We start from the raw sequence: 16,451 nt of genomic DNA, 5'->3' as shown, positions 1-16,451 counted from the left end.
AATTAGATTGAATTTACAAAAGCGACATCTCTAAAAACTTATAGCGCTGATACTTGTATTTTTGTTAATGATAAATATCATCATTCACTCCGATGGGCTTGCAAATGTTTCAAAACGGGTGAGCAATAATTAACCGTACAAAGAAGAAACTGATATTTCACTTCCAAGTAGCGTCCAATTTCTCTCCTACTCAGCATAATACAGATAACGCCAAATCATACAAATTCAGGTGAATTTAATTCTTACTAACTTAAGATATGGTAACTTGGCCTCACGGCGGGTTTCTGTGTGAATAGTGTAGAAAGCACTTACTGAAAACTCGCCTAATCTATTGCCTCGGGCACTTGGCCACATTCCTGAAGTATAAAAGGCTGTCAATGCTTTTGGATAATAACTTATACTGTTTTGGTTTCGGTACGCCATTTTTATCTCCTCTACGTGGCTAGATCTCAACATTGTTTAAACTGAAATTCTTTGGTGTCGTAACAATGATGAGCTTCATTTGCGGAGCCGGGTCATGTAGGTATCTATTTTATTCACTCGTTTTTTCATGCCGATGTGCTCGTATCCTTTAGAATACTTTTATACGCAGGCGCTGCTTTCTTTGTAGTTAGCAACACCAAATACTTTACTTTCCTTTCCCGCCTTCACAAAGATTTATTTAGGCTGAGTGATTGGTTTACCGTCAATCAATTTCAACCAAGACATCAAAAAACTACCGTGTTATTGAAATCCTTGCAATATTGTCACGTGTACAAGAAGTTTAAAGAGGACGACGGTGAAGGGAACGCCTCCAGCACCAGATTATATTCCCATATTTTATGCAGAATTTCTGGCTATTCTTCTTGCTGTTCTGAAACTAAATTCGGCGCAAACTTCAGTGATGATACTCACGGATTCCCTCTCCGTGTGCATGGTCCTTTCTTCAGAAACTGTCAGTCCCATGCTTAAAACTTTTTTACTCCTTCGTTCCCACGCATGTGCGGGCAATTAGGCTTGTCTGGCTTCCTGGCCACTGTGGATTAGCCCTTAATGAAGCCGCAGATACATTAGCGAAAATGGCATTGTCGTTACCTATTGTGGAGGTGCTTCCCCCGTTTGCTTGCGTGTTGCTAGCCCGTTATCGATAATACCTGCTGGCCCAGGACGTTTCCGATCACGGGCTGCACACCTCTCCGGAACTCGAACACCTCAGGTTTCGGTGGAAAAGAAGCCTCTGCCAAACTCGCTCGTGCGAAGTTTCGCTGACTTCGATTCGGTGTGGTGTTCCCCCACTTAACAGGTATCTATACCGGGCAGATCTAGCAACCTCACCCTTGTGCCACTTCTGCCATGAAATTGAATCGGATGAGCATTTCTTCCTTTTTTGCCGCCGATTTTCGCATCACCGGAGAAAGCTGCTGGAGGCTCCCCTGCGGCGTCTTGGAATGCCACTAACCTTGCCAGTGCTTTTGTCGTTTGGAGGCACGCAGCTAGGCCACTGCCATGGGGATGTCTGTCAAGCCATTCATTCCTTCATTTCAGAGACGGCTCGTCTGCCTTGTTGAAATGATTCTGATCAGGCTCTCTCGCTCCTCTTTCTTGTTCTATTTCTGTCTTCAACCTATATTCTAAATTCTTTCTTCGACTGCACCTTTTTGCCAATCTGGTTTTTTAGTTAAAAAAACACACTCTTCTTGGCCAATCCCCCTGAGTGGGTATGCGCCACTTTATGGGCCACCACCACCACCACCTCTCTATAGCGCGTGCCGATGAACTGTCCACGACGACGAGGAGGAGCAAAGGGTCTCGGCCAGTTGTGCGCGAGAGCACGTGGAGCTAGCTGGGTGAGCTAGAACAGCAGTCTAGCGCGTGGTGGGCTGGAAAAAGGAACTTCGCTGAGTGGCTAGGAGGCACAAGTTCCCTTATTAAATTACCATCACTCACCCGGACTATTTTGTCCTTATTCTTGTTACGTGTCACTGCTTAAGGTGCGGATTAAGCCCCTAATGTTCAAGACCCCTCCGGCCTCTGGTCTGTCCAGCCCCGAGAGGCCTCCCTTCATGGACACACCAGTTCGTCGCTCCAGCCGGCGCCTGTTAGGCTTATCTCCCGAGTTCAGCGCCCTGTGGCCCCAAGCGATAGCGTCAGTGAATGCCGCGCAGGTGAAGTTCCAGCAGCCTCGTGAACCCAACTGCTTTTATGGGTTTCATGGGGAGGCCTTCGAGGATGTAGAAGACTGGTTGGACCACTTCAAAGGTGTCGCCAGATTCAACCCGTGGAACAAGAACCACAAGCTGCATAACGTCTATTTCTCTCGTAAAGACGGCGCAGAGACCTGGTTTCTAAATAACGAGGCGAGTATGCGGACGTGGGAAGAATTCCGTGAAAAGCTTCTGGAGAAAATTTCTGGTACAGACTGGTGTGACCCCGCGATGCGTTTGCTCGACTCCCGCATCCAAAAACCAAATGAAAGTGTTGCATGTTCGCCAAAGATATGGCACGTCTCTTCAAGCGGGCGGATCCTGCGATGGCCGAAGCTAAAAAGTTGCGCTACCTGATGCATGGGGTGAAAGAACAACTTTTCGCCGGACTGGTGCGAAATCCTCCTCGGAGTGTGCAGGCGTTAATTAAGGAAGCCACTGCAATTGAACGCGCCCTTTAAGACCGCTCTCGCCAATACAACAGGCATACGAACCATGCATCGAGCAACGTTGCCATGCTGTCCACTGTCAAGGAGAGGGACCTGCGTGACCTCGTTCGGACCATCGTCCATTAAGAACTGGGGAAATTAAAAGTGAGTTCCCCAGAGCCCGTAATCGCTTCCGCCTCATCGATCGTCAAAATCATACACGAGCAACTCCGAGAGACATTTGTTATCCCGGAACACAGTGTAGAAGCGCCCCAAGTAACCTTTGCAGGGACACTCCGTCGCCGCGAATTCGTCCCTGCAGCGCCACGTCAGGAGCCGCTAGCTGCCCTCATGACTCCCCCACGGCCTACTTTTCGTCCTCAGGTCCGCAAGACCGACGTGTGGTGCACCGTGGACAACCGCCCCTGTGTTACCATTGTGGAGGACCAGGTCATGTCATCCTTCGATGCCCGTACCGGAGATAGGGCTGCCGGGATTCTCGCCTACTGCTCGCCCTCCACGCATCGGGGACCGACCAACAGCAATCGAAGATTACCTGGCTAATAAGCCCGCCAACGCGCCGAACCATCATCGGTCCCGCTCTCCCTCACCGGCTCGTCCCAGTTCCCCCTATCGCCGCAGGGAGACACGACGACCAAGGTCGGCAAGCCCCCTTCGGGGAAACTAGAAGCAACAACCTCAGGAGGGAAGGTTGCCGACGGCCGAATTATAAATGTCCCTCAATCAGCGCCGTGATGCGATCCACAGACGAATTGCAACGAAGGGGTGAGCGCGGACCCCTCCGTATGTGTAGACGAGTACCCCATAGTTGCTTTAGTGGATACCGGTGCAGATAACTCAAGTCTAAGCACAACACTGGCAAATCGGCTGCGGAAAGTACAGACCCCATGAACTGGACCACAAATCTGTTCCGCAGGAGGTCATTTAATGACGCCGATTGGAAGGTGCACCGCGAGGATTGCCATCGGTAACTGTGACTTTCTTGCCACCTTCGTCGTGCTCCCACAGTGCTGCAGAGACAAGATCTTCGGAATGGACTTCCTGCGGGAGCAAGGTGCCATCATAAACATTCGTGAGCGTTCAGTTATTTTTTCGCCAAATGGTGCGTCCACAAAAATTGAAAGAGAGCGAATTCACGTGCCCTTGCGTATAGGTGGCCGCAACGTACTAATGTCTCGTAGGTCATGTGCGCTTGTTTCAGTCGTCTGTGACAATCCGCACAGTGGTGATGGCATATCCGAGCAGATAAGGGGCCTTTTGCTCAACCAAGGAATTGCCAATGCCCGGGGTCTGGTGCACCTTACCGAAGGCTGCACGGAGGTGTTGCTCACGAATTTTACTAACGAACGTTAGCGCACCGCAAAGGGAACTGCAGTGGCCTGCTTTGAAGAAATCGACGACGGGCAAGCGTGCTTTGCACTAGAGAGCGATACGTCTAGCGATTGTACATCTCCTGCCACTGTTGACGTTAATTGTGACTTGCCACCTGATAAGCAACAAGTTCTCTACGAGCTGCTGAACCAGTTTGCCGACTGTTTCTCAACGGCATCAGGCGTACGTCAAACTGTACTAATGAAACAGCGCATCATACAGACGAAACAGATATTCACCAGAATCTATACCGTGTATCTCCAAGAGAACGCGAGGCGATACGGGACCAAATCGAACAAATGCCTAAGGACGACGTCATCCAACCCATGGGCGTCACCTGTCGTGTTAGTCAGGAAGAAAGATGGCAGCTTCCTTTTTTTCGTGGACCATCGCAAGCTGAACCACTTAAATAAGAAGGCCGTATACCCTTTGGCAAGGATTGATGACTCCCTCGAGAGGTTACGCCAGGCGCGCTATTTCTCATCCATGGACTTAAAAAGTGGATATTGGCAAATATAAGTGGATGAGCGTGATCGCGGAAAAACAGCCTTTATCACGCCAGATGGTTTGTACGAATTTAAGGTTCTTCCTTTCGGACAATGCACTGCACCAGCAACATTCCAGAGGATGATGGATACCGTTTTATCCGGGCCAAAATGGGAAACATATCTGTTGTATCTGGATGATGTGATTGTATTCTCGCCGACGTTTGACGAGCATGTCAAGCGGTTGTCCGCAGTGCTACAGGCTATACGGTCTGCCGGACTAACACTCAAGCAAGAAAAACGCCAGTTTGGACTTAAGGAACTATGCTTATTAGGTCACGTTGTCAGCCATGATGGTGTTCGTCCAGATCCTTATTAAATTGCAGCTGTTTCCAAGTTTCCCACTCCGGTTGATAAAAGGGCTGTTCAACAGTTTTTAGGACTCTGCTCCTACTACAGGCGATTTATCGCAAACTTTTCCAGATAGCGGCCCACTTACTCACCTTACCGGGATGACGTTTTTTTCCAGTGGACCGACAAGCCGCAAGTCGCTTTCTACGAACTTAGACATCGCCTGCAGACACGACCCATCCTAGCCCACTTAACGAAGACGCTCCTACGATCACCCAGACCGATGCAAACAACTTCGGACTTGGGGCCGTTCTTATACATCTACAGGATGGAGTCGAAAGGGTGGTTGCTTACGCAAGTAGGTCTCTGTTTCGTGCGGAGATTAACTATTCAACAACAGAGAAAGAATGGGTAGCGGTTGCTTGGGCAACAGCAATTTCCGTCCACACATATACGGCAGGCCATTCAGTGTTGTGAGCGATCACCACTCACTCTGCTGGCTAGCAAATTTGAAAAATCCTTGTGGACGTCTTGCACGCTGGAGTCTGAGGCTGCAGGAATTTGATATGGTTATCCAATACAAATCTGGAAAGCAGCATAGTGATGCTGACTCTCTCTCACGAGCCCCCGTTGAGCCTGCAGGTGGAGAAGACAACGTTTCATTTGTGTGTGCGGTGCAGGCGACATCCGTTGCAAAGCAACAGCGGAATGACCAGGAACTGCGGCCGCTAATTGATTTCTTGGAGGGACACACTTCGACTGCACCTAGCCTATTCTCCAGAGGGCTTTCCTCCATTTGCTTGATTAATACGTACTGTACAAAAAAAACTTTACCCCGAACGGCAGAAGCATCTTGCTTGTATTTCCAACCCCCCTGCGAAAAGACGTTTTGCAGGCCTGCCGCGACGAACACTCGAACATTAGCAAGGGTACAACAAACTATTACTGGCCTAGGCTGTCCAGCGTTGTCAGGGAGTACGTCCGTACCTGCAGGGATTGCCACGGACGCAAAATGCCTCTGAACCGACCTACCGGCTTGCTCCAGCCAATTCAAATACTTGCGAGGCCATTCGAACAATTTGGAATGAACCTGCTTAGCCCCTTCCCAACATCTTCCCAAGGTAACAAATGGATTATCGTGGCTACAGATTACCTGACCCGGTATGCGGAAACAAAGGCTGTCTCGCGGGGCACTGCAGAAGAAGTAGCCCAATTTTTCGTTGAAAGCATCGTGCTTCGACACGGTGCTCCTGCTTGCGTTATCACGGACAGAGGCACAGCTTTTACAGCCAAGCTGGTGAGCACCATCATGACGCTGAGTGGCACATCCCACCGACGAACGACCGCCTACCATCCTCAAACCAACTGGCTTACGGAGCGCATGAATAAAACAATTGCCGACATGTTAAGCATGTACGTGGATGCCGAGCGCAAGACCAGGGACGTCGTTCTACCTTAAATCATGGTCGCCTATCATACAGCACAACAGGAAACGACGTGGATGACACCTTTCCAGAATTTTACGGGCAAGAGGTTTCTACCATTCTGGACGCCATGCTCCCTCACGATTCAAGGGACGAAGCTGCACCTTCCTTCGACTACACCCAGCGCGCCGAAGACGTATGGCAGAGTGCGCGTCAGAGGATACGGCAACAACAGCACTTTGACGCTCCGCGTTACAATCTCAGGCATAGACACGTGCAGTTTGCAGAAGGCGACAAAGCCTGGATATGGACGCCGATTCGTAGACGGGGCTTATAGGAAAAGCTGCTCCGGCGATTTTTCGGGCCCTATACAGTGCAAAGGAAGTTAAGCGACGTGACTTATGAAGTTGTGCCGTCCTGCCCTTCTCCTCCAGCACGCCGCCGGCCACAACCTGAAGTAGTGCACGTGGTACACATGAAGCCTTATTTCTCCCGATGACATTTGTGACCTCAGCGCTAAGTGACCCCGCCATCTACCGCGTATACCATACGGTGACTCTACGCATTGGGACGATGCTCTCTTAGGAGGGGGGCAAATGTCACGTGTACAAGAAGTTTAAAAAGGACGACGGTGAAGAGAACGCCTCCAGCCACCTCTCTTCAGCGCGTGCCGACGAACAGTCGACGACGACGAGGAGAAGCAAATGGTCTCGGGCAGTTGTGCGCGAGTGCACGTGGAGCCAGCTGGGCGAGCTAGAACAGCAGTATAGCGTGTGGTGGGCCGGAAAAGGAACTTGTTCGCTGAGCGGCTAGGAGGCACAAGTTCGCCTTATTAAATTACCATCACTCCCCCGCACTATTTCGTCCTTATTCTTGTTACGTGTCAATACGATACAAATGAGTCTCACTGTATAGTTGCATGTGTCCTATTGTGCATCCTTTTCTGGCTTCCCCGTCATATCGGTAGCTTCGGTAAATTATTTAGGTGCGGTTCATTGACGGTGAGGTGTCTCGCACAATACACTTAGGCTATATCGTTCAAAATTGCTACTCGTTTCTTGTTTACTGAAAAATTCCAAGATATTTTGTTCTTTCAAAAAGCAGGTGTTTGTAACCCAGCTGTAGGTAGAATATTATCTGTCACGGTACGCCATGCGTTTGTTTTAATTGTTCTTAAAAAAACCGTAGTTGATATTATGAGAATTTTGTTGGAAAAGTGGTTCAAATATTTTTTACCTGAAATATTGGCCTCTGCGGCATGCGCCTGTTTATGCGATTCCAAAAATTCGAACACACTATCTCAGAAGTTAGAATCCTCCTAGATGGGTAATTAGCAGCCTATTTTCACGACGACAAAAATTACGCACCTAGCTTAAAGGAAAAACAAGTTTTGGAGTAAAATTGTGCTGCCCTAACAACTCAAAAAATAGGCAGTCCGCGCAGCGGGAGTAAACCAAGTGACGTGTCCAGGCCATTGTCGGGGAATTGCATGCCGCGGCGTCAGCTATGTGGGTATTTTTATTTCGGCGCTACAGTACCTCGAACCATCAAAATACATCAACACCACTGTGGATCAAAATAGAATATTTAGGCCTAGTTACGCTAACGCGAAACACTCCCCCTATACCAATAAATAGCCCGTGTGGCATAAAAAAGAAGTGTGGAACAAGCGCTTCAGTTGTCACAGATAACAAAGCCTCGCGTGGCCGGGCAGCAGAAACAAAACAAACAAATTAAATGCATGGTTCGTGGCTTTAGCCCCCTCCCTCTAAGAGTGCATCGACCAGATGCTAAAAAAAGAAGTCTTAAAAAAAAACAATAAAGTTCTTCATGTTGCGTAGTAACGTTTAAGCAAACCACGTGGACAGGTTTGGGCCTCGTTCGTAGTCTTGATGTTAGGAAATTACCATGGGGGGTCGCCTCAAATTTAAGTTGGCCAGAACCCAGTAGGGTACTGGTCCCAGAAGCTTCTCACTGAATCCGTATTATCTATTGGGAGTCCAAACTCAGTCACAATCTTGGTGGTACTCGGCGTCACAGTTTCGGAGTTTGTAGCCTCCCGCACCCACCAGCTGCTTCTTCGTTGTATGGAATCGGGCGAGCCAGCAGGCCTCCTCTGCACCTGAAGGTACCTGCACGCTGAAGATGGTCGTCTCGTACGTCTGAAAGTAGGGCGTTGTAGAGGTGCTGGATACGTGCAATTTAAATGATTTTCAATTCGTCACACATGCCAAACTTGTGCCAGCCCCCGACATCACGTTCTAATGCCAGAGTTAGGACTACTGCATGACAACTTTAGGCCGGACGACGTAACGACAGGTGCCTTAAACAAAGCGTCTACGATAACCACTGCAGCGAGCACTCCTGTAATTCTGCTGCAACCCCGGAAGCCATCATTGTGTCAGGGGTGATCTACGGAAGATGATGAGGAATGGCTGCAGAAGATGGAGAGAGCCCTAACGTTTAACCGATGGGTTGACGCCCAAAAACCCAGGAACGTGTTTGCCTTCCTTGAAGACTTTGCACGTATTTTGTACTGGTACCACGAACGTATGGTGATGACCTGGGAGCTATTGAACAACGAGCATTTCAAAATGTTCATAACTCTTGCACGGAAGGAACTGGCGAAGAAGGGGCTGCCGACAAGAACACCGCATTCCAAAGAAAGCGTGCCTGTGTTAGTTGAGGAGTTGAGGCGACGTTTTCGCCGTGTGGCCGCAGAAAAGAGAGAAGAGAAGAAAGTAAGGTTCCTGATGCGCGAGGAGAAGCAGGAGCTCTTCCAATACCTTGTCAGCAACCCCCGATGACTGTGGCTGAATTCACGGCTGCGGCGTCTGCGTTGGAGAAGATTCTAAAAATATGAACGAGGCAGTACTGCAGCGCAAATAATGCCCTGGTTTCAGAGACGATTGATGATGATGGTTAGAGTTTTTTGGCGCAAGGCCAGCTGGGGCAAAGAGCGCCAACAAAAGTATCTAAAATAAAGTAGTGGCTACTAAAGCCAAAACAAAAATAAAATCAATTAACGGCAATGGTGATGGCTGGTGTATAGGGCCAGATTTGATTATGCGTGATAGGAAATGAGGTTTAAAAAATTCACATCTGACAAGTACTCAAACACACGTTTAACGGAAAACATGGCATCGTCACCCAGAAACAGAGATGGATGTAGGGGGATATGTTGTCTGTAGAGTTCTCTGAAGTGTTTGTGTCGTGTTGTGTGAAGTGGCTTGCATGTTATTAGTATGTGTACTACGGATAGGGCCTCTTCGCACCTGCTGCACTGGGGCCTAGGAGATCCTGTCAGCAGTTACGAGTGAGTTGCATGCGTGTGCCCTATCCGTAGCCTACCCAAAGCGACTTCCGTGTGTCTGTTGTGTGAGTCAGATGTGTACCGTCCCAAGTGTGGCTTTATTACATGTAGTTTGTTGTCTGTCTGTTCGTCCCAGTGTGTTTGCCATGTTCTGCGCAGGTGTTGTCTTATGTGTGGCTTGAGGTCTGTGAAGAGTATCGTTGTAATGTATACAGTGTTCCTGAGTGCAGCAGCAGTGGCCCTCTCGTCTGCCAACGCATTCCCAGCGATCCCTGCGTGTCCTGGGACCCAGCAGAGGACCAGCTCATGCTTTTGTGCATACACGGACATGATAGTGTTGAATACAAGATTACCTATGTGGTTTTTGGGGGGCTTGTGCGATGACAGTGCGCGAACAACACTCAAAGGATCTGTGTAAATGATAGAATTGGGAATTTGAGTTTCAAGAATGTGTCGTACAATCAGTAAAATTCCATACGCTTATGCTGAAAAAATTGTTGTGTGCACGCTCATGGTTCTGGCTGCATTGAAATTTGGACCATGAGCCGCGTTGACACCATATTGGAGGTTTTAGAAGCGTCACTATAAAATTCTGCACATGTGTATTTCAACTGCAAAGAAAGAAAGTGCTGCAGTATTGCAGCTCGTGGTACACAATTTTTGTCAAGTCTCATAAAAGAAAGGTCGCACGACACAGGGCGAACTTGCCAAGGCGGTAAACTGTTAGAAAAGGATGACCTGTACACATCTAAAAACGAAGCGCTCAGATCCGAGGCTCGCTCTCTCACTCTAAATGAAAAGGGCAGAGGAACGGACGGGCGATGTACAAAAGGCACAGATGTGGATGTGTCGTTAAAGACAGGATAAAAAGGATGATTATTGAGTGATGAAATTTTAAAAGCATAAAGCAAGTCCATATACGTTCGTTGGTTCTCAAGGTTCCACTTATCACACTCGACATACATACTCTCCACAGGGCTAGTGCGAAAAGCACCCGAGGCGAGACGAAGCCCCAAGTGTAACACTGGGTCAAGCATTCGTAACGCCGTTTTGCTCGCCGACCCATACACCACACTGCCATAGTCCAAACGAGACCCAATCAAAGCACCATACAAGCGCAGCAGGAGTTCTTTATCGGAACCATACGATTGGTGGGAGAGAACCTTAAGGATATTCATTGTTTTAAGACATTTTTGTTTTAGTTGTTTCATATAAGGGATAAAGAAAAGTTTTTCATCAAGAATTATACCGAGGAACTTGTGTTCTTTTTTGACCGGAATCAAGACACCATTCAGTTTGATGTCTGGATCTGGCCTGATCCCACGCCTTTTGGAAAACACAACACAAGTGCTCTTGACTGGGTTCAGCTTAAAACCGTTCTGATCTGCCCAGCCTGCTAGTTTGATGACACCAAGCTCGACTTGGCATTCGCAGATTGACATATTGCATGATTTAAAAGATATTTGCACATCATCTACATATATTGTACAGGAAATGGTTCGTGGCAACGCCTTTCGAAGTGAGTTCATCTTGACAATGAACAATGTGCAGCTGAAAACGCCACCTTGAGGCACGCCGTTTTCCCGCAGGAAAACATTTGAAAGGGCAGTGCCAACTCTCACACGAAAGGTTCGCTCCGCCAGGTAGCTATGACGTGTATTAAACATATTTCCCGAGACACCGAAGGCTTTTAGGTCGCAAAGTATCCCGTATCGCCAAGCGGTATCGTAGGCCTTCTCGAGATCAAAAAACACCGTAGCACAAAAGTGTTTATGGACAAACGCATCCTTGATATACGACTCAAGGGCGACGAGTTGGTCGTTTGTGGATCGCCCCACCCTGAAGCCGGCCTGGCAGCTCTCGAGAAGACCATTGAACTCTAAGAAGTACACAAGTCTCCTGTTGATCATCTTCTCGAGAAGCTTGCCCAGGCAGCTTGTGAGGGCGATGGGTCGATAACTGGCGGGAGAAGAAGGGTCCTTACCCTCCTTCAGGAACGCCACTACAATAGCCTCCCTCCAAGATTTTGGGATGTGCCCCGAAAGCCATATGTTTTTGTATAGGTGTAGGAGTGTTTCAAGAGTGTCCGGGTGTAGGTTTTGTATCATGGTGTATGTAATCTCATCTGCGCCGGGAGCTGAAGATTTACACGTGCTCAGTGCAGCCCTCAACTGATAGAGTGTAAATTCAGAATTGTAACCAGATTTTGGCCTGTTATTGTGGTGTAGGGACTTCTTTTCACAAGTATTTTTATGTTTCAGGAAAGTGTTTGTGTAGTGTGCAGAGCTGGAAACGTGTTGGAAGTGTTGTGCAAGAGTGTTAGCCTGGTCTTCGAGTGTGTCCCCTGTTATATTGACCAGGGGCAGGCTATGTGTATGTTGTCCTTTAGGTTTGCGTATTTTTGTCTGTACCTTATGTGCATCTGTGTATGAGTTAATGGATGTAATGAAGGTGCGCCAACTCTCTCGTTTTGCCTCACGGCGCACACGTTTTCCGAACGCCTTGGCCCGTTTAAACAAAATGAGTTTACCCGACGTGGGGTACCGACGAAGGATACCCCACGCCTTGTTCTGGGCCTCTCGCGCCCGCCTACAGTCCTCATTCCACCACGCCCTCCGCTGGTTGCGCGGGGCTCCAGAGGCGTGGGGAATGAACTTTTCGGCGGCGTCGAGGATGTGCGCCGTGAGGAGTTCTTCAACGTTTAGGTGTGTTATGGATGTGTGGTGTAGTTTGGATGTCTCTGTAAATGTATTCCAGTTAGCTCGTGCTTCATTGAACCTATTATGGGAAGATGGACTGGAAGTGGTCACTGCCATATGGGTCAGTTCTCACTCCCCACTCGACAAGAGGAAAGAGAACTGCGGAGCCAATAGCCAAGTCAAGACATGAGTATGTGGTGTGACCTATGTTATGGTATGTAGGCTGTTTATTGTTGAAAAGGCATGCTCCAGAAGATGTAAGGAATTTTTCTATCAGGCGACCTCGGGCATCCGTTCTGGAAGAGCCCCAAAGAGAGTTGTGAGCATTAAGGTCGCCTGTAAGGATGTATGGTTTGGGCAGCTGGTCAACCAGCGCCTCGAAGTCGGAGCTCGTAAGTGAAACATCAGGAGGAATGTATATAGAGCATACCGTTATCAACCTATTAAATATTATTAAGCGTATTGCTACAGCCTCAAGGATAGTGTTCAAGGTGACAGGGTGGCATGCTAAGGATTTCCGGACGAATATGGCCACACCGCCAGAAGAGTGTGTGCAGCCAACCCTGTCTTTCCTGTATACCAGGTAACTATTCAAGAAATTTGTGTGTTTAAATTCAAATGTTTCCTGAACACACATTACACTTGGCTGATTGGTATGCAGAATCTCATACACGTCGTCAAGATTATTCAGAAGGCCTCTGCAGTTCCATTGAACAATATTTTCTCTTCCCATTATTTAGTGTGAGAGCTACTGCAGTGTGTATGTTTATGTGTCGTCTTTCGGAGCTGTGACTCTTGGATTGGGCTTTTTGGGCGGCCTATCTGAAGGCTTGGACGTCGGAGGCCGCTCCTTGCGCTGCGTTGCAGGCAAGAACGACACGACGTCCATCTCGTCGTCTGATGTCCTGGGTGTGCCCGTCGAACCGGGCCCCCCGGACTTGGCCCCCCTTCGGGTGCCCTTCGTTTGACCCGCCACCGCCGGTGGTGTCGGAGGCACCAGAAGTGGCACGGGCGGTGTGGTGGCGGTGGGAGCCGGTGCGGGGCTCGTGGTGTCCATGGCACCCTCCAACGCACTGGACGATGGGGAGGCACGGACGGGAGCGGCACCGGTCCCGACGGAAGAGGTTGCCACCACAACCGCTGCTGGCTCAGCGAGTGGTGCGGAGGCGGGTTGGGCTGCCAGAGGCTACACAGGGGGGGGGGGGGTAGAGGGGGCGGGGGCGGGACCAAGTCCGACTCGCGGTACTGGGTCCCCGCCGAAACCAGACGCTGCTCCGCCCCCCGGCGAGCTGCGTCGGCGTACCTGCCCAGAGGGAAGGAGGCGAACCTCTTCCGCACCTCTGAGAAGGTGATGTTTTCGGTTACCTTGATGTTTATGATTTTCTTTTCGAGTTGAAATTTTTCACATGTCCTGGAGTAGGCCGCGTGTGGACCCTGGCAGTTTATGCAAAGAGACTGGGCCTCTTCGATTTACAGTCTCGGGCTCACCGCGGACTCCCCGAGAAGCAGTCCAACATTCGATTTTCCCGTGTATCCCTATGGCTTCGGGGAATCCTCGGACTACCGGCGGGCAGCCCGCGGGGAGCCAGAAGTGGAAAATCGAAGAGGCCCACTGTTGCGCGTTACAATTTTCGGACGCGTGGTCGTGCTTGGCGCATTTCGCGCAGGTAAGTCGGCCGCGACAGGAGTTCGTGCCGTGCCCGAACCGTTGGCACTTGAAAAAGCGCCGCGGGTTCGGGATGTAATGCCGGACTGGACATCGCACGAAACCTGCATTGATATATTCCGGAAGGCTCGACCTGTCAAACGTTAGGATGAGGTGCTTTGTTGGTATGTGTTTATCATCTCTTCGTATCGTTATTCGCCTGACCGCTGTTACGCCCTGGCCACGAAGGCCCTCCAGCAAGTCGGCTTCAGTTTCATTCAGTAGGTCATAGTCGGAAATCACGCCCTGGGAGCTGTTTAGGCTGCGGTGGGGCGTGACTCTGACTGGCAGATCGGCGATGCTGGTTTGAGCAAGAAGTTTGTTGGCCTGATCCGGGCTACTGACCTCGACAAGAATTTCACCGGTTCGATGTTTTTTGGCCTTATACGACCCTCCTACAATACCGTCAAGAAACTTTGAAATGAGAAATAGCGACTGTGAAGCAAGAGGTTTTGATTGGTCTACAGATTCCATCACGATGAAGCGAGGATAGTTATTCGGTTTCGGAGGACTCAAGTCAGGAAGTGGTGGAAAGGCAACTTCGGTGCGGCCCCTTTTCGGAGGCCGATCACATCTGGGGGGCGGTTTGGAAAATGCCATATGATACATTGGAAAGCAGGGAGACGGGGGTACTTTCTCCTTTGACCTTACCCTGGTAGTCAAAGAGGTCCCGGAGCTTCCTGCCTGGTAGACAGGCAGGGAGCCCATCGGCCGGAGCTTGACCAAGGTTCCGACGGCCACCGTTTACGGCTTCTACCCTTCACCTTTAAACACATCGCCACGGTTGGACACGGCTTATGTTGGGAGCTCGGGGTCCGCGGTGTCGCTGCTCACCGTCATCATGAATACTCAAGGTGCCCCGTGCGGGGTTCAGAGACGATTAGTGCCGGGACAAGTACTCTGACACACTATGCGAGACCATCGGTGCAGTGGTGGAGGAGCGGCTTGCAAAACATTTTGCAACGATGCCACAACATCAAGTTGTGCCTCCCTGCATGACGTAATCCCCGAAGGAGTTCAACACGTTTTGGGGACGTTCGCGCCGTTCGAAGCACCCCGAGATCCAGAAGCTACTACCTATTTCGCAAATGTTCTTCTTGCCCGCCACTTTGAACGAGCCGTCAAGGGTCCCCGCCGCATCTCAACCCACTCTCGACTGCCTGACCACCATTAGTATCAAACCAGATGCGAAGAACTGCGGACGTATGGCGAACCCGAGATAATTGTCTGCTGTGCTACCGCTGCGGAGAGATAGGCAACATCTACCGTCGCTGCCCCCTCAAAAGGCTCGGTTTGCGGGGGTTGTTTATGGGCACACCCCGAACCATACCTGAACAGTGAACTACTCAGACTGAAGAATAACTGACTAACCCCGACCGAGGGCCAGCACGCTTCAACCATTTGCAGTTGCACTACCCATACCGATCGCCAATCCGTCGAAGCAACGCAGTCTTGATGCGTGGGATATTTTTTAGCCCACTCAGGGAAAGCTGAAAGCAGCAACGTCAGGTGCTGAAGTTTCACACCGGCGGAATATAGTAAACGCTACAACGCCGCAAAAACTAGTAGCTCTGTGGGCATTTCGGTGCGAGTGTTTCTAAAACCGTCAAATTATTTGGTGACAGTGTAGATAAAAGAATAATACTTTAGGCCATAGATGTTAGGGCGAAACACTCTCCCTATGAAGAGAGGTAACCAGAACGGCATAAAAAATGGTGAGTGAAACAGGCTCTTTACTTATCACAAAGACAACAAACCCCGGCGTGGCGGCGCGGCAATAACAAAACATAAACGATGCATGATTTGCGGCAATCTTTTATTGAGCATGAAGAACATCTGCTTTTAAAAATGTCGCTGTTTAAACTAACATCGGCAACACTCTCTTTCCTAGACGGAAGATGTGATCTGCTAAGTGATGTTTTATTAGGTGCAGAATTTTTGTTGCTCTGGTGTTCTTACGCTAAACCTTCCTGCAGTGTCGTTATTTTGCGTTTTTGCTGGAATGTCATAACTGCGTTGTACGCAATCAGCTTGTGGAACTGTAGCTGCTGGAGCGCGTCACCATAAAAGGCTACAGAAGGCTTAGGCTTGCCCATGAGTGTATTGCTGTATAATTTTAGCTTAATAATTTTTATCTATACTTAACCTGCGGCCCGCAATATTAGCCCTAAAAATAACCTAGTAAATGAAATGTGGCTAGGGAGACTCTCATTTTTCTATTTTTAATATCTGTTCTCTACTGAATCCCAACTATGCTAAATAAATTCTATCCACACAATTACATCGGTACATATGTATAGCATTCTATTTCAGGATACATCCAGTCCTTTTTTCAGGTGAATTGGTGAAATAACTTATCTGTTTTCTTGCGCAGAATGGCGCCGCATATATTGTTTACCTTATTTCAAAGCCCTAATAAATACATAAATTATTTGGTTTATGAAACCTGTTTTATAAATATGTGTACAATC

The sequence above is a fragment of the Haemaphysalis longicornis genome, unplaced genomic scaffold (assembly GCF_048455015.1).
Source record: "Haemaphysalis longicornis isolate Haplotype H1 unplaced genomic scaffold, Haemaphysalis longicornis Haplotype H1 scaffold_6, whole genome shotgun sequence".
In the NCBI taxonomy this organism is placed as follows: domain Eukaryota; kingdom Metazoa; phylum Arthropoda; class Arachnida; order Ixodida; family Ixodidae; genus Haemaphysalis; species Haemaphysalis longicornis.
Note: the sequence above shows the minus strand (reverse complement) of the source record.